Genomic DNA, 19813 nt, shown 5'->3' on the forward strand with positions numbered 1-19813 from the left:
CCTCTCTGGAGGCCATATATTTCACAAGATCTTCATGAAAATTGGTCAGAACGTTCACCTTGATGATATCTAGGTCAAGTTCGAAACTGGGTCACGTGCCATCAAAAACTAGGTCAGTAGGTCAGATAATAGAAAAACCTTGTGACCTCTCTAAAGGCCATATTTTTCATGGGATCTGTATGAAAGTTGGTCTGAATGTTCATCTTGATGATATCTAGGTCAGGTTCGAAACTCGGTCACGTGCGGTCAAAAACTAGGTCAGTAGGTCTAAAAATAGAAAAACCTTGTGACCTCTCTAGAGGCCATATATTTCACAAGATCTTCATGAAAATTGGTCAGAATGTTCATCTTGATGATATCTAGGTCAAGTTCGAAACTGGGTCACGTGCCGTCAAAAACTAGGTCAGTAGGTCTAAAAATAGAAAAACCTTGTGGCCTCTCTAGAGGCCATATATTTCATAAGATCTTCATGGAAATTGGTCAGAATGTTCACCTTGATGATATCTAGGTCAAGTTCGAAACTGGGTCACGTGCCTTCAAAAACTAGGTCAGTAGGTCTAAAAATAGAAAAAGCTTGTGACCTCTCTAGAGGCCATATATTTCACAAGATCTTCATGAAAATTGGTCAGAACGTTCACCTTGATGATATCTAGGTCAAGTTCGAAACTGGGTCACGTCAAAAACTAGGTCAGTAGGTCAGATAATAGAAAAACCTTGTGACCTCTCTAAAGGCCATATATTTCATGGGATCTGTATGAAAGTTGGTCTGAATGTTCATCTTGATGATATCTAGGTCAGGTTCGAAACTGGGTCACGTGCGATCAAAAACTAGGTCAGTAGGTCTAAAAATAGAAAAACCTTGTGACCTCTCTAGAGGCCATATATTTCATGAGATCTTCATGAAAATTGGTCAGAATGTTCATCTTGATGATATCTAGGTCAAGTTCGAAAGTGGGTCATGTGCCTTCAAAAACTAGGTCAGTAGGTCAAATAATAGAAAAACCTTGTGACCTCTCTAGAGGCCATATTTTTCATGGGATCTGTATGAAAGTTGATCTGAATGTTCATCTTGATGATATCTAGATCAAGTTCGAAAGTGGGTCACGTGCCATCAAAATTTAGGTCAGTAGGTCAAATATTAGAAAAACCTTGTGACCTCTCTAAAGGCCATATTTTTCATGGGATCTGTATGAAAATTGGTCTGAATGTTCATCTTGATGATATCTAGGTCAAGTTCGAAACAGGGTCATGTGCGGTCAAAAACTAGGTCAGTAGGTCTAAAAATAGAAAAACCTTGTGACCTCTTTAGAGGCCATACTTGTGAATGGATCTCCATAAAAATTGGTCAGAATGTTCACCTTGATGATATCTAGGTCAGGTTCGAAACTGGGTCACTTGCCTTAAAAAACTAGGTCAGTAGGTCAAAGAATAAAAAAACCTTGTGACCTCTCTAGAGGCCATACTTTTCATGGGATCTGTATGAAAGTTGGTCTGAATGTTCATCTTGATGATATCTAGGTCAAGTTTGAAACTGGGTCAACTGCGGACAAAAACTAGGTCAGTAGGTCTAATAATATTAAAATCTTTTGACCTCTCTAGAGGCCATATTTTTCAATGGATCTTCATGAAAATTGATCTGAATGTTCACCTTGATGATATCTAGGTCAATTTTGAAACTGGGTCACATGCGGTCAAAAACTAGGCCAGTAGGTTTAAAAATAGAAAAACCTTGTGACCTCTCTAGAGGCCATATTTTTCATGAGATCTTCATGAAAATTAGTGAGAATGTTCACCTTGATGATATCTAGATAAAGTTCAAAACAGGGTCACGTACCTTCGAAAACTAGGTCAATAGGTCAGATAATAGAAAAACCTTGTGACCTCTCTTGAGACCATATTTTTCAATGGATCTTCATGAAAATTGGTCTGAATTTTTATCTTGATAATATCTAGGTCAAGTTCAAAACTGGGTCACATGAGCTCAAAAACTAGGTCACTATGTCAAATAATAGAAAAAATGACGTCATACTCAAAACTGGGTCATGTGGGAAGAGGTGAGCGATTCAGGACCATCATGGTCCTCTTGTTTTATTTTAGAATAAATATTTTCTATCAAGATCTTGAAAAGGGTATGCTAATGCGTTATTTATAAAACATTGTGAAGTTTTATGACAGGTATCAAAAGTTTTCGTCAGAACAATTTCTGGGTTTTAAAAATAAAATAAAAAAGGACTGTTGACTAGATTTTATTTTTAAGTATATGGTTAACACGTTATTTTGTCATCGTGTTCTCTTATTATATGCCAAATTCTCCACTGATCTCTTATAATGTGTTAAGTATTTAAAACCGTTAGTAATATATTTAGAAATTTTATAGCTTGTAATATGTAATTATATTCAAATTGTTACCGTGCTTTTATGATAACTTGAATACACGTTATTAGGTAATATTTATTTGAAAAAGGTTTATCATGTATTAATATATAAAAGAAAAGGAATGCTAAATATTATAAAATACACTGAGTGCCTATTTTGCTAATGAAATCGCAGGAAATAAATACCAACTTACGTGAATGTCAAGTTATCCTAAAAGCACAATAGCTGTACTGTACATGTTGTACAGATACCATACACTATACAGACACATTTGTACACCATAAATGAGCATAAGGGCATATATTCCATATTTAGGCAAACTATATCTTAATTGTATAGATAATTTCCAAACCAAAATCCAGTGACATCATCTTGTCTGTACAAGGGAGATGAAAGATTAGGGGGAAATAAAAAAAAAACTTTTAATATTGATATCAGTTAGTTTTCTAAATTTAGATATTTGTGGTCTTCAAAAAGCAGTTACATTTGCTCCACGGAGACAAGTGTTTCTGGTAAACTCATGTACTATAGAGTGATTTTCACTCTTTGGTAACTGAAGTAAAATATCACACTTTTAATAAATGACTTGATAGTCAATGGTTACAACTATTCAATTTTTATTTCATGGCACCAGATACAATTTTTGCATAGATTTTTGTTCAAGATTTTACTTTCGCCTAACAAACATGCGTACATGATAGACAAGTTATAACGCACAAATTATGAACCGGCGATTTACATAACAATAAAGATAGGGAATTGTAAAAAAAAGTCACATTTATAAACATTTGTTGTAAATAATCAGTATCAATAAGTACATTAATTGGTGTAATAACTTTATATCAGTAAAACGATAAATAACATATTGTCTGATTATCCTAAAAGTATTTATAAACAGACTACTAAAAGTATGCCCTGATGCTCATTTCCGTTTGGGTGCTGTATAGTTCACCTTTCTTCAGAAGTCAAATTTTCTATGTATATAGTATTTAAATATTTTATTTTTGGTTTTACATAGTTAAGCATTCAGATTATTTATTCTTACTGTTATTTTGTCTTTTAATGTTTGTCTTGTTACTGTTTGTATTTATTCGGGTAGTGCAATTTGTTATTTGTTCAAGTTAAGTAAAGTAACTTACAGGGGATTTGTTAAAATATAACAGTAATTTGGTCCAAATGTTAGGATTCATAATTTATAACACCAAATTAAATCAATGAGCTATTAACTCTATATGTCATTATGTCCCCGCCATTAGAAATGGTGATTATTGTGTCACCCCTTTTCGTGTATGTATTTGCGTGCGTATGTGCGTCCGATATGTGTTCATGAAATATTGTCTGGCATTGTCGGATTTGAAATAAGTTGGCACTTATAATAACCGTAACATTGCAACATGCCGCATGCAACATCTATAGAGGTCACAGTCAGAGGTCAAAGAGTCAAGGTCATTTTTCTTGTCCTCTCTATAACCGTTTTATGCATGCAAGGATATTCAAATAACTTATCACAAACATTCAGCATAGCTAGACGACGTACAACGTTTAAGACCCATATCCCCATCTTAACGGTCAATGTCACACACAATCAAAGAGGTCAAATATTTAAGTTTTTTTCTTTTCACTCAACAACCTTTTATGTGAGGATTATTACTTAAAAACCAATCTTAGCACAACCATTCACCAAAGAAGTGTAAAATTCAAGACATCTACCTTAAAGGTCAAGGTCATACATAGAAGTGTTTTCGTATCCGGTCTATAACTATTGTTTGAATGGATGGATATTCTAGTAACTAGGTATAAACTAGACAATGTATTGTTTGCAAGACCAAGCTTAAAGGTCAAGACCACCTTTAGAAGTCAAAGACCTGCGGTTTGTAACCTTTATATAAATGGATAAATATTTATATAACTTGGCACATACTTTTACGAGTACTAGGTAATGCGTTGAGTTTTAGACGTAACGTAAATGAAACACGTAGAGGTCAAAGAATTTACTTATTTTTTCTTGTTCGGCCTTTTTGTATTTTTACACACATAGGAGGATATTGAAATAACTTAGCACAAATATTCACTATAATAATACGATGCGTCAAGTGCAAGACTTAAGCAAAGGATCTTCCTATAGATTTTTAGATCCCTAAATGTTAAGGGCCAAGATCACACCTCAGAGGTTAAAGATTTTATGGCATTTTTTTTGTCTGGTGTTGAAGTTTATTGAGACAACAAACTTTCACCACAAACCGATAGGGTTTTATCATTTAAATGTGAAATAGATATATAGGTCAGTGTACATGTCTTATTTTTAAAGTGCTGTTACTCACAGAACTAGCACTTATGTTTGCTTACATCACATAGTGGGGGCATCCGTGTCTTGTTGACACATTTCTAGTTAGAAATGACTTCAGATAAATCGATGAAATGTTTCATCGTATATAAAAAAAATTATATTGAGATGATATTAATTGTTTAAAATATTTAATTCCGTTGTACGGATATTTTTTGAAATCATGTAAATATCATAAGGTATTTTAAGCTATCTAACCAAGTTTGCATTTTACCAGGCCAAGTGATCATTTGTGAAAATGTAACTTATTTCTTCATTTAAATGTGCGATGTACTGAAATTTACAATCACATTGTTCAGTATTTAGTAGTACTGCCATGTCCTAACCAGTAGTTGCAATTTTAGGTACATATGGAATTGTTTTATGCATGCATTTTACAACTATTTGAAGATTTTGCGAGCTTGTCCGTTCTTCACACCAAAGTCATTTCATCACTATTTTTCAGCTATTATCGACTCCTAGTCCACATTAAATCTTTAAAGTACATGTACAAAATATTCTACCTAAAATTTGTGATTCGCAAATATTATGCAAAGACACCGAAAAAATAATATTTAAAAATCTAATAATTGTAAATTATTCTTTTTCGAATATTTAGGCACAAGTCTATTATAAACAAATGTTGAAAAAGCCTTAAATTCAGATAATTTAGACCACTTGTATGAATTGCTAGCTAGTAGTGTCCTTGTTAGTTGGTAGTACATTTTTTACCGTTAGCTGTTGGTATTTTCCACTTTTCCAAACGCTCAAATACAAATAATTTCAATCGTTGATTTTCTTTTTGGTGTTTTGCCTACCTTTGATTTAAAACATAGTAATTCACCTGCAAAATGCATTTTATGGAATCACCAGCTGAATTTACAGTTCTGCACTGAATACACTTATAATGCTTGTTGTGTTATTTAACTTTCATTAAGAATGAATTATAGCAGAGTGGGTCCTTTCCTTTTAAAAGATATATCTCTTATATTCATCCATCATTGAGCGTATCTGCCAACATTAATCTCCTGATCATTTGACTTCTTTTAATTATTTCATTTATGTTTTAGATAACCCAGTTTTGTTGTCTCGTTTTTGTGCTTTCTCTGTGGTTGTTTGCAGTTTGTTTCTCAATTTTTATAAACAATTCATTTTTCCTTAAGCAAATTTTGTCGCCCATCACAACATATATTTTTCAGATATATATTCCATTTTAAACGATATGTGATTATGTGATTGTATTTTCCTTTTAGTCAAATTAATTCAATTTAATCCACAATGATAAGTGTACTTTAAAGTATACTAAACTTATATCATCACGTATTATTATGCCAAAAAATGAGTATTTATTGATTGTTGTATATAATTTTATACCATGATATATTACAAATGTTGCCAATTCATGGAATAAAATGGGATATGAAAATTAATACAGATATTTGTCAGTTTTTATTCGGCCTAAAATGTATTAGGTTATTGCACAGGATTCACTGCAAGGACTGTTTATTTGCGTGTAAAGCTAACTTGTCATATTTAATTGTTATATAGAGAATATTATATGAGTGTCTTTTCATATTGAATTTATTAAACGAGTTGAATAAAATAATAAAATGCGAGGCTCTGCCGAGCATTTTATCAATTTTATTAAACGTTTTTAATAAATTCAATGTGGAAAGTCACAAACGTAATATTCTTTTTATCACATGTTAGCCTTTCCTCTCGAAACATCAAAAGTTCTACTTTCTTTTACTATATAAACAAGACAATTTGACCAACGTCTCCTATACTATAAACGACGTCGAGGTCAAAGCTTTACTACACTAGTGTATTATCATTTTTATTTAATGGCTTTATTACACTCCCGCGACGTCAAACATTGATAAATATACTTATTTCTTGCAATATTTAACACACTGAATAGACCTCACACTCAGTATCACATACCCGTGGCACAATTCCACACGTATATCTATTTTGAATCTGAACAAATGGTATGTTTTAAAGTTAAGTCCCCAGTATCTCATTTAGCCAAGTACAATCACTGCGTATCTGAAAAGTCCTTAAAAGAAAATGCAAGAATGTTATCAGGTTCATTGTGTCTGCTAGATATTCAGTCTTCTAAAATCCACACTGGCCATAGCTTTATCAGATCAAGTGGTTCCAACGTTGTTCGAGCGGTGAATTTTACACCGATCAGATGGAGAAATATGGCCGATACTACAAATTTCCGGTATTGTAAGTATGATTTAAAGGAATTTCTACCCGTTAAATAACGAATCAAATGAAAACGATGGGTGCACCTGGAGCGCAAATGTGTCTTTGTTTTAGCACATGTGTCCATTTAGTTGAGATTTTTGCCATTTATTCAAACACTTCTGTACAGTCCGGCGGGGGAAGGAGATTTTTGACAGTTTTTGACAATATCGCATCAAATATAGTGTTAATCGGGAACAAGTAACTGTTAAAACACGTTTTATGTAAAGGGCTACCTCTTAAAACAAAGCATGTGTATTTTTATAGAATTATTCAGGGTTTCTTCTGAAAAATCGGCCGGAAACCTAATGCAACGCCGTTTCGAGTGGGTCGCTATGCAACGCAATCAAGTGGATACCGTTCTGTGTCTTACTTGCGAAGTCTTATCCGTCTTAAAACAGTCATTAAAGCCTAACAATGAATAAATTTAGAGAGTTTTATAGCATTATAATGATCCCGCCATTTCTAATATATTGTACTTTTACATTTTATGTTAGCTTAACATTTAACATATTTCTTAGGACATTGTCAAAAAACATCAACACAAAAACATAAAGCAAGGATGAACATCGAACAATATCATTAAGTAAATAATAGTAATAGTTCGTAAAAACAAGAGCCAGTTCACGGATATTTTTCTCCTCCATGAATGGTACTGAACTGCATACCTAATGCGGGTTGACTCTTTAAATCAGTATAGTTACAGTTGGTTACTTTTAGTCCCTTAAAACCAATACATTGCGATTTCATTACTGATTTGTTGTGCATTTAAGCTGTTCATACAAAATAAATAAAATTTGGTCCATGATAAAAGTATTGATCAGTTGTTTGTATATATTTTCATTCATATTGCTGGTGTAGCGTTCATTTATTCTCAGAGAGATAAATCACAGAGAACGTTAAAATTGGCCAGGGAAAAGAAAAGATTTTATTTGTCCTCCATAAAACAGAACGACGTAATAAACCTCTATGGTCGCCGTTCAAAAATAAAAATACAAATGAAATACAGACACCAATGAAAAACAAATAAACGGACCAGCAATACTAACAGAGACGTGTCATCAAGCAAACGATTAAGAGCGTTTTCTCGATGTCCTCAAAATGAATAACCCCCCCCCCCCCCAAAAAAAAAAAAACCAAAAGACTTCTAACTCCAACTTCAAGCACGAAAATATCAAGAAAAAAACTGTTCACAATAAGGTATTAAAAGAAAGAGTTTTATGTGATGAAATATTTGAAGAATTAACAGTTGAAGAGACAGTTTTTTAGACATTGCAAGCGACAAGGCTGTCCTGAGACAACTTTCTGAAGCAAAAGATACATTATTTTACAATATTTCTAACTCTTATCAAATCGAATAAGTACCCGTTGGCAAACATCGCTTTTCTTCTTTGGTTAGTACAACTGTGGCACATCTCTATTAGTATTGCCGGTCCGTTTATTTTCTTTCATTGGTGTCTGTATTTCATTTGTATTTTCATTTATGAACGGGACCATAGAGGTTTATTACGTCGTTTCTGTTTTATGGAGGACAAATAAAATCTTGTCTTTTCCCTGGCCAATTTTAACGTTCTTTGTGATTTATTTCTCTGAAAAAAAATGAACGCTACCACAGGAATATGAATGAAAATATGTACAAACAACTGATCAATACTTTTATCATGGACCAAATTTTATTTATTTTGTATGAACAGCTTAAATGCACAACAAATTAGTAATGAAATCGCAATGTATCGGTTTTAAGGGACTAAAAAGTAACCAACTGTAACTATACTGATTTAAAGAGTCAACCCGCTTTTGGTATGCAGTTCAGTACCATTCGTGGAGGAGATAGATATCCGTGAACTGGTTCTTGTTTTTACGAACTATTACTATTATTTACTTAATGATATTGTTCGATGTACAATATATTAGAAATTGCGGGATCATTATAATGCTATAAAACTCTCTAAATTTATTCATTGTTAGGTTTTAATGACTGTTTTTAAGACGGATAAGACTTTGCAAGTAAGACACAGAACGGTATCCACTTGATTGCGTTGCATAGCGACCCACTCGAAACGGCGTTGCATTAGGTTTTCGGCCAATTTTTCAGAAGTAACCCTGAATAATTCTATGAAAATACACACGCTTTGTTTTAAGAGGTAGCCCTTTACATAAAAAGTGTTGTAACAGTTACTTGTTCCCGATTAACACTATATTTGATGCGATATTGTCAAAAACTGTTAAAAATCTGCTTCCCCGCCGGACTGTACAGAAGTGTTTGAATAAACGGCACAAATCTCAGCTAAATGGCCACATGTGCTAAAACATAGACACATTTGCGCTCCAGGTGCACCCATCGTTTTCATTTGATTCGTTATTTAACGGGTAGAAATTCCTTTAAATCATACTTACAATACCGGAAATTTGTAGTATCGGCCATATTTCTCCATCTGATCGGCGTAAAATTCACCGCTCAAACAACGTTGGAACCACTTGATCTGATAAAGCTATGGCCAGTGTGAAATCATTTAAGGTAGATAAAAAAACTTTTCAAATCGCACAAAAAAATGAGCGAGTTTTGAACATATCAATATTTGATAAAAGAATGGCGGTCATTATGTTTACGTGGTGAGGAGTCTCTACTTGTTCCAATTAGAATGAAAGAAATTAACATGCTTTATGTCAGAAATTCGAGAATCTATCGCAATTTAAAAGGGTATTTACGCAATTTTATAGCTTGATAATCATACTAAATTACAGATAAATGCTTAAAAACTGCTAGTATATCCACAGATTTGATTCAGTTATTTTAATAAATATGAATAATATTCTTGTGAAAAAGCCAGAAATGTTTTTGTAAGTAACGTAGCACTACACTGAAGTACATTTGAGCCGCACCATGAGAAAACCAACATAGTGGCTTTGCGACCAGCATGGATCCAGACAAGCCTGCGCATCCGCGCAGTCTGGTCAGGATCCATGCTGTTCGCTTTCAAAGCCTATTGCAATTAGAGAAACTGTTTGCGAACAGCATGGATCCTGACCAGACTGCGCGTCTGGATCCATGCTGGTCGCAAACGCATTATGTTGGTTTTCTAATGGTGCGGCTCATATAAATATACCCTTATTGTCTTTTTCATTTTCCATTTAATTGTGTCAGTACAATGGAAGTAAATAAGTAGATATCTATGCTTGTAAGCATATGGCTAAGGCAACAGATGTCTTTCTTCGAAGACACATGCAGGAAGTGAATAAAAACTTCAAATATTAATATAAAAATTTCTATTTTATGATAATTCTTGACGATTTGGAAGACCTAGAAGTCAATTTCCAGGTCTTACTGAATGTGTTACTATCTTTGAAAACGTTTTGGTCTGTCTCTACTCAATCAATATTTTATCGTAGAATTACTGTTTTATTTCTTTACATACAATACATCCTGGCAAGTGACCCCATTCGGCGCAAGACCCTTGTTTTTGGTAATATGATTATTTACTTAAGGTGCATTTTTTACTTTTTCTAAACGTTAAAATGCTTTCTCTCAAACAAACGCATGCGTTGGATATATCTTCCGTTTACTAACACACGTCTATAAATTATTTTTTTTTAAATATGGCAGTAATTAAGCATTTTCAAGAATTACAATTACAAAATAAGTTGGAAAGAAAATCACTATCTTTGCACGGAAACCCTATTTTTGAAATAATAATAACACATGTCAAAATTCTTCACACTAAAATGTTACGTAATGGAATTGTCTTTGACAGTTGATATACCGTCTAGACGATTACATACTGTGAACCTGTTATTAATGAGTTTATTGTAACACAAAAACTTGCACACTTAGTGTGTGCTTAGATCTACCACTTATAAGCCAGTGTCCAAAACTTTTTAATCGGTTAACAATTTTTAAAATATTTGTGTACGAAGGAATTAAAACTGACTACGACACCATTAAATAATATATTACTTAGGAATGATTTTGTGCGGAATAGTTCTGACAATGACTTTCAAAGGAAAAACGGGTTATGAAAGCGCCTGTCAAATCCTTTACATTTTTTAACTGTTACTTAAAATGTTCTGCTAAATTAAATACAAAAGGGATACGTTATTTCTTCCTTGTTGTTCTCCCAATTTTTTATGCAAATACAATTTGATAAATTTGGGAATGGTGCCCAGTAAGCTGAAAGAAATAAAATGGCTGTTACTTCAAAAATGTGATTTCTAACTGAATACAACAATAAATTACTAAAAACACAAAACATGCTTTTCAGTGTGCTGCAAATTCACAGGAACATAAAGGACTAGGCACGCGGACAATTTAACTAAGATTTCTTCGAAGGACATTGAGTTCATAACAAATTGCTTAGGACTATAAAAAGAATTGCACACAGTTGGCTTCACAAGATATTAGCAGAATGGGACCTATGATAACATTTAAATTCCCTGATAAAGACAAGACACATTCACACGTATTTTGAAAGCAGTTAGATGAACTAGTTAACGCACAACATTTAACCTCCTATAAAGTAACGAATTTGCAACTTAGGAGGCCAAAATATAGGGGTAATACAGGTTTATTGTGTATTAACGTCTGCAGAAGCCAACATAGTTTTTGCAGACGTTAATACACAAATTAAACACTTAACGTCGCACCGACACAATTATAGGCCATTTACTCATTGGCCGAGGCTGGTTTTAATTTGCATGTTTGCTTTCTATGTTTCAAAAGTGTCTACTTAAAGGTTATTATTAACCATTTCAACAGCACTTTTTATGTGGCCTGTGGATAGTCTCCCTGTTCTTCGATTCAGTGTTGTTATATTTTCTGATCCTTTGGGAATATTTAGTCTATTCTATTTTACTCTTAAAGCATTCCACTTAAACCAGTGCTAGGGGGTACTAAGGGTGTTACATATTTTATTACCTCTCATGAACTAAGTCTTTTATTTCTTTGCTTGATTGCATTAGATGCTTCGAAAAGATCTACATATGAAACATGTGCATGTTGATGGAGTAATTAGTATTTGCGTATTAAAAAAACATTTACTTTCTATCAATGCCATCTGTAGGATACATAGATCTACATACTGCTGTCGGAAAGAAAACTTTATCAAAGTTAAAATGGAGAGTTAATATATAATGTGATATTTTCTATCAATAATAAATCTAATCAGGTCTGGTTAAGCTCTATGAAAAGATTTGCCGACAAATTTTAAAGTAAATAAATAACTGCTTTTAGGTTAATGGTCATTTTCCCATTATGTCGCCGTTCTGGAGAAAAACTGTGGCCAAATTAAAGAGCTTCTTAAATATTCTTATTGATACAAATAAGTATACGCGCGTTAAAATGCAAATACAAATGTATATACAAGCAAATACACCTTTCTGCGTTACGTTTGGATGTGATATTCAATGTTAACAAATTCTCAGAACTTTGTAATTCCTGTGTAAAACTTTGCATCTGTTTCCTGTAGCATTGTGAATTGTGTTTCTACCACAAAACGGTGCCAAACCTCCAGGCTAAATCTATCACAGTTTGTTTATAGGAAAGATTTGTTTTTGTTTCGTTACTTTGAATAAGATCATCGTTCTGTTTTGTTTGATTTTAAGGGTTACATTTTCTCACACACACATATTTATATTTAAAATGTTAAAATCTAGAATCTTCAAGATATCAAGTGTGTTAAACGTTTTCATCTTTTTCATCTTTTGTTCACAAGATTATGATTGATGTCCGTTGTTTTGGTGATACACAATCAAATAAACTTTTGTTAAGGTTTTAGTCACATGGAAATAGGACAATATAGACAATATAAACTAAAATTCATGAAGAAAATTCGATATTTCACGACGAAATTAAGATAAATTAACAATAAAATGAGTAGATTTGATTCACTATGATATGTAACTCACGCAAACAAAAACAACATTTAATGATTGCTGTACCTAATTTAACACCACCATATATTACAAATGTTGCTAAATCATAAAACAAATTTGGATATGAATTACAAACTATCTGTTTACATTGATCATTGCCAAATTTTTATACAACTTAACAACAACAAAACACACACACACAAACACACACACCCCCCCACACACACACACCCACACACACACACAAATGTATTTTGTAATTTCAACCAGTATATACGGGATACTAGAAATCTGGTAAAATTAAAAATAAAAAAATACTTGATATATTAAATCGCACAGCCGTTACTGAAAAAAATCACCCGTACTCGGTGGTGTTTAGGTTGAAACCGCATAGCGGTTTAGACCTATAACTACCGTATTTTGGAGCTTGCAAGAATATCAACCGAACAGTTTTCACTGAAGGGTCCGAGAAACATAAAGGCTTTTACCCGTTTTCGAGCAAATCGACAGATATTTGTTATGTCTGAACCTTGTTCTACAGTCTGTCGGTATTTCATACAATCAGGTTAAAGAATGCGTCATGAGAAAATATGTTTAAATATGTCTGTTGACCCATCATGGCTAATTTGAAATGTGAAGATGTATTCCTTTAATATATTTTCAGAAAACCCCGGATGTGACCGAAGCGAATAAAAATAGTTCCAAACATATTCTAAAGATTTTTCTTATTTATCTTTAATATTACATATTGCACTGTCAGTAATAAGACAGCATAAGATCTGAATTATTTTGTACTTGTATAGATATGCGATTCTCCCTACCTGTCTCCGTATATCATTTCGTCTTCTTACGTTAAAAATGTTTTTGAATTAATTCCCTTGATACTTAAACTGTTCTTATTTTTTTAGAGTTTTTATAATGATAGAAATCATATTATTCTGTTCCTATAGTTAATATTATGTTTTAATACTTTTTTGACGATTTACTGAAAATTTAGTCAAAGTATTTGATTAAGTTTATCTATTTTTTGTAAATATAATTGTAGTATATATTGCTACATTACTCTTGTGTAGCAGTATACTGACATATATCTCACCCAACTTTTATAAAACAAAAAAAAAAAAAATACATAGGAAGATTTAGAATGCAATTGTCGTGAATCTGCACACATTTGTGTTACATATTTGTTTCCAATAATTATCATTCAATATGTAAAATTAAATAGAGCTATTATAATATTTACAAGATAAATATTGCCATTCTCTGTGAACCGTAAATGTGTTTCGATTTTTAGCGGGACTCGACGGTGACGTTTAACAACGTTACGTCAGTTCCGGATTTGTATTTCAATTGTTGTTGAACTGAAAGAACGCCATGATGTAGAAATTTTCTCGAAATTTGTCATTCTAATAAAGGCCATAAAGCCGAAACTTTAATAAAACAGAGTGAAAACGATAGAGTCTTTAAAAAGTAGAATGTTAAACAAAATAGAATCAAATCAGTAACGAGTGATTAGTTATGTAGAATATCACATGGGGGCGTTTGCATGATGTGAAGTTTCTCGATGCATGTGTCCCCGATTAATGAAACTGTTTGGTTTCATTTAATAAGCAAAACAGAATCAACGCAGTTACGTAGAATATCACAAGGGGGCATTTGCGTGATGTGCAGTTTCTCGATGTAACCCTATATTCATGTGCCCCGCCAGCGCTTTGCTTAGTGACTTGTAGCTATATAAGTACAATATATCTTCTGAAAAAAAAAACAACAGGGAAGAGATCAGTGTTCCTTAATTGTCGAAACATAATACATTTAGCTCTACATTAACAAGATTTTAATGTGCACAGTTCTTTATTTATCTTAAAACTGTGCGGAAGTCGAAACACCAGGATTTTGGGGTAGAAAGCTCTAGTGTATATCTTAATGGACCCCACTGACTTCTAGCAAGGTAGGTCGTTTGTAGAAACTGTTTTAACAAGGTAGAGGAGTTTAAAGACAACAGCCCATGAATTAAAGAAGTGGGGTTGCAGCACCATGTAAGTCGTGACATCAATACATTGCATTTTGTAATCCAGGGTCGGTCAAACTAGAAGCTGATTTACAGAAATGTGTAGAATTATACAACCCGTGCTCCAAGAATTGTGAAAGTTGGTGTATATGTGATATCGTATTGAATATTGAAAAAAAACTAGATTTTTCTATTCTACTCGATATTTTGAACCTAGCTAGATAGAAACACTTTTAAAATGATATCTTCTAGTTAAGAATAAGAGAAGGGACCCATGATCCTTACTTGTCAAAACAATATTCTTTTTATCTGAAAATTGTGTTTTTGTTTTGTGTGAATTTTTTTATAGCAGAATTGAATCTAACATTTGAAAGAAATGAGCTAGTTTATTGTTTCTGTTTCTTTACATACAATACAAACTGGCAAAAGACCCTATTTTTGGTAACATGATTATTTATTAAAAAAATTTCCTTTTTCATAATATGAAAATGCTTTCTTCCAAACAAACGGATGCATTGGATATATCTTCAGTTCATATGCATCTATATATTATTTCTTTAAGTATGTCAATAATTAAGCATTTTTCAAGAGTTACAGTTACACACTGTCAGAGGGTTGAAAGAAAATCACTATGTTTGCACGGATATCCTATTTTTCAAATAACAACACATGTCAAAATTCTTCACACTAAAATGTTACGTGATGGAATTGTCTTTGATGGTTGATATATCGTCTAGACGAATATATATAAGTTTTTCTGTGAACCTGTTATTTACAATAGTTTATTGTAATACGAAAAGCGGCAAACGTAGTGTGTGCTTAGATCTACCACGTATACGCTAGTGTCAAAAACTTTTTAACCGGTTAACAATTCTAAAAATATCTGTGCACGAAGGAATAATTAAAACTGACTACGAGAACATTAAATATTGTATTACTTATGAATATTTTTTGTGCGAAAAAGGTCTGACAATGACATTCAAAGGAGAAACGGGTTATGAAAACGCCTGTCAGATCCTTCACATTTTTTAACTGTTTCTCAAAATTTTCTGCTAATGCAAAAGGGATACGTTATTCTTTCTTGTTGTTTTCCCACTTTTTATGCAAATAAAATTTGATAAATTTGGGAATGGTGCCCAGTAAGTTGAAAGAAATAAAATAACTGCTACTTCAAAAAATGTAACTTCTAACTGAATACAACATTAGCTTTCTATGCTTCCTACGGATCATCTTATAGATTTTATGAACTATCACAACAACAGTTTTTTTTCAGTGGCGTGTGTTGTTATGTTTTCTGATCCTTTGGGAACATTTAGTCTATTCTGTTTTATTCCACTTAAACCGGTGCTAGCGGGGAGTGAGGGGTGTTGCACATTTCATAACCTCTCATGAATCATGTCTGTTATTTCTTTGCTTGAATGCATTAGGTACTTCCAAAAGATCTGCATTTAAAATTTATTACACGAATATGCATGTTTTTACAGTAGTTATTATATACGTATCAAAAGCATTTAATTTCTATCAATGCCGTCTGTATTATACATAGATCTACACACTGCTCTCGAAAGGATAGCTTTTAAATAAAATTGAAATGAAAGGTTAATATATATGTGAGATTTTCTATCAATAATAAATTTAATCAGGTTTAATGTCTGGTTAAGCTCCAAGAAAAGATTTGTCGTCAGGTTTTAAAGCGGATAAATAACTGCTTTTAGGTTAATGGTCATTTTCACATCATGTCGCCGTTCTGGAGAAAAATGTGGCCAAATTAAAGAGCTTCTTAAATATTCTTATTGATACAAATAAGTATACGCGCGTTAAAGTATATATTGTTAAACTGCTTGTCTTCATGCAAATATATACAATTCTAATATGTTTTTCTCTGTTAAAACACTCTTACGCTAGAATGACGTCACATTAACGTGCGGTGACGTCAATGTTTTTGTTGCGACCAAGAAAGAGCGCTGCTATATTTAATGTACTATTTTAGATTAAGGGCAAATTAGAATCGGAATAATTTATAGCAAAACCGTGTTTTAACACTATTTATACACCCGGGCGGTAATACGCTGCGCCCTCGTGAAATTATTGCGCCCCACGTATAACCACCCATCGTGCATAACTTAAATGATAAATAGTGTTAAAGCACTCTTTTGCTATATATTATTTCTTAAGCAAATACACCTTTCTGCGTTACGTTTGGATGTGATATTCAATGTTAACAAATTCTCAGAACTTTGTAATTCCTGTGTAAAAGTATGCATCTGTTTCCTGTAGCATTGTGAATAGTGCTTCTACAACATGACGATGCCAAACCTCCAGGCTAAATTTATCACAGTTTGTTTATAGGAAAGATTTGTTTTTGTTTCGTTAGATTGAATAAGGTCATTGTTTTGTTTTGTTTGATTATAAGGGTTACATTTTCTCACAAACATATATTTATATTTAAAATCATAAAATCTAGAATCTTCAAAATATCAAGTGTGTTAAACGTTTTCATCTTTTTCATCTTTTGTTCACAAGATTATAATTGATTTGCGTTTTTTGGTGAATACACAATCAAATATTGTTTATTATGCTTTTATACGTATGGAAATGATTAGAAGGACAATATAGACTCGATAACTAAAATTCGTGCCGATAATTTCAAGAAAAATCGGTATTTCACGAAATTAAGATATACATTCTGAAATTAACAATAAATTGAGTAGGTTTGATTCACTATAACATGTAACTCATGCAAAAAAAAAAACAACATTTAATGATTACTGTACCTAATTTAACACCACCATATATTACAAATGTTGCTAAATCATAAGACAAAATTGGACATGAATTACAAACTGTATGATGATGTTATTGCCCAGGGTGTTCCACCTTTAGTCTACAACAAAGGGTATTTCTTTACTTGTAAAGATGCCTTGTCGTTATGTTGTACATGCACATTTTGTCAAAAGTATTTGCCACTCTGAACAAATATATGGAAGAACTCTTGTTATTTCGTACCTGTGGCGCATTTATATGTATTTTAAATCCATACAAATGTTAAAGTTTCATCAGTTAAGTTAATAATATCCCATTTAGTGACGTACAATAATTGCAAAACCAAAGAATTCTCAAATGGAAATGCAAAATTGGTATAATGTACATTCTTTCTGTTAGGCCCACGGTTTCCTTAATTCTGACAACATTTTCCAACTAGAGCAAAAGAATTAATGTTTTATTTCATATAATCGAGATACTCTCGAACTCAATTTACTTAAAAAGGGTATTTACGGATTTAGGTAGCTTGATAATTATACTAAATTATAGATAAAAGCTTACAATCCGCTAGCATGTGCAAAGATATGTCATTTAGAAATTTGAGTAATATTCGAAAATTTGTGCTCGTGGCGTAGTATCATATTGACGTATATTTACAAATGATATTTTTGTAATAACTGAATCAATGTATGCAGAAAACTAGAAATATAGTATAAGTATTACAAGATGAACTAAAGTGATTCTGTACTGTAACATTAATCAATTGATTTTTTACTGTAAAAAAGAAAACTCCTTTGAAAAATAAGGAATGTTTAAACAGATTTAAATTAATTTTATCTTTTATTTTCGAGAATGTGTGCTAAAGAAACAAAGCAAAAACATGGCATTTTTATGGTTTTTATATCCTTGATAAAACAATAACTTTTTTTAAAGATTTACCTCCCCTTCCTCAAAGCTATTTGATAGTTCAGTTAAAAGCTGTGCAACAGATGTTGTGCAATTAACTAAAATATGTTGTCATCGATTATTTAGACACTGATACTTTGAATAATCGCCAAAAGTCTATAGCTTGAAGGCGATTATTCCCTGAAGGTCGATCATTGCTTTAAGGAGGGCAACGTCAAAATCGAAACGTCTTTAATACGTACCTTTTCATCTATCAGTGAACAACCTAAAAGTGGCTGACTTCTTTAGGATCGATAACACAATGAAGCCAATAGTTACATTAGTGGTAATTATTTCGCAACGTGTGTATGCAGTCACAATCATGGTGTCTCTTGACATTTTTAACCTTTACCCTGCTAATTTTTTAAAAATGGACTGGTCTATCATTCAATTTGGGCAGTATCATTTATTATTCGAAGGTGTGTTTACTGAAAATTTACTAAATGAATAGCGAACAGTGCAGACCAAGTCGAGCCTGCATTGATGTGCAGGATCATTATGGTCTGCATTAGTTGCAAAGGCAGTATCCCTTGCCGCCAGTGGGCTAAAGGTTAATCATATAAGGCACTGACCTCCAGATCGAACCACAACAACAACAACAAAAAAAAAGAAAATTCTTAGATATCAGAGAATTATTGTTATATTTCTTAAGGCTTTGAAACTTAGTTACTGTCGGATTATATGTTATGAAAACAAAAATATAGTGTTAGTTGTTTTTACTATTTATTACTTAAAATTGGAAAGCGTTTGCAAAGGGATACCGGAGGTAAATTGCTTTTGTTATTTATTAAAGCTATATATTCAACGACCGTGAAGAACGTATTCATCCGTGGTGTTTTGGTCAAGAACTCTGGAATTGTTTTATTGCCGCAGCGGCCTGGGTTTGATTCCCGCCTCTGGCATGCTTTTTTCTTGATTTGTTATTTTTAAGATAGTTTAGAAACAAAAGCTCATATTCTAATGTTCAAACTGATTATCAAACTTCACTTTTCAAAGAAACAATATTTTTAGCCAAAATCTGGTGGTCAGTGCCATTAAACGTTATAAAGACGCAGTCAATTAGAACGCAGTAAAACAATAAAAACCAGTCATCTGAATCGAAGGTCTATGCTAAAATGACAATGCCTTTCAAACTAGGTTATAACTAATTCAAATGAAACAAATCATTACAGAAGTACAGAAGGGGGCCCGAGTAGATCTTTTTAACTTTATATATAAGATGGATTTCACATGTAACCGGCTATTTCATCATGATATAAATTACGTTTACAGGTTTC

This window comes from Mercenaria mercenaria, chromosome 18, assembly GCF_021730395.1.
Source record: "Mercenaria mercenaria strain notata chromosome 18, MADL_Memer_1, whole genome shotgun sequence".
Lineage (NCBI taxonomy): Eukaryota > Metazoa > Mollusca > Bivalvia > Venerida > Veneridae > Mercenaria > Mercenaria mercenaria.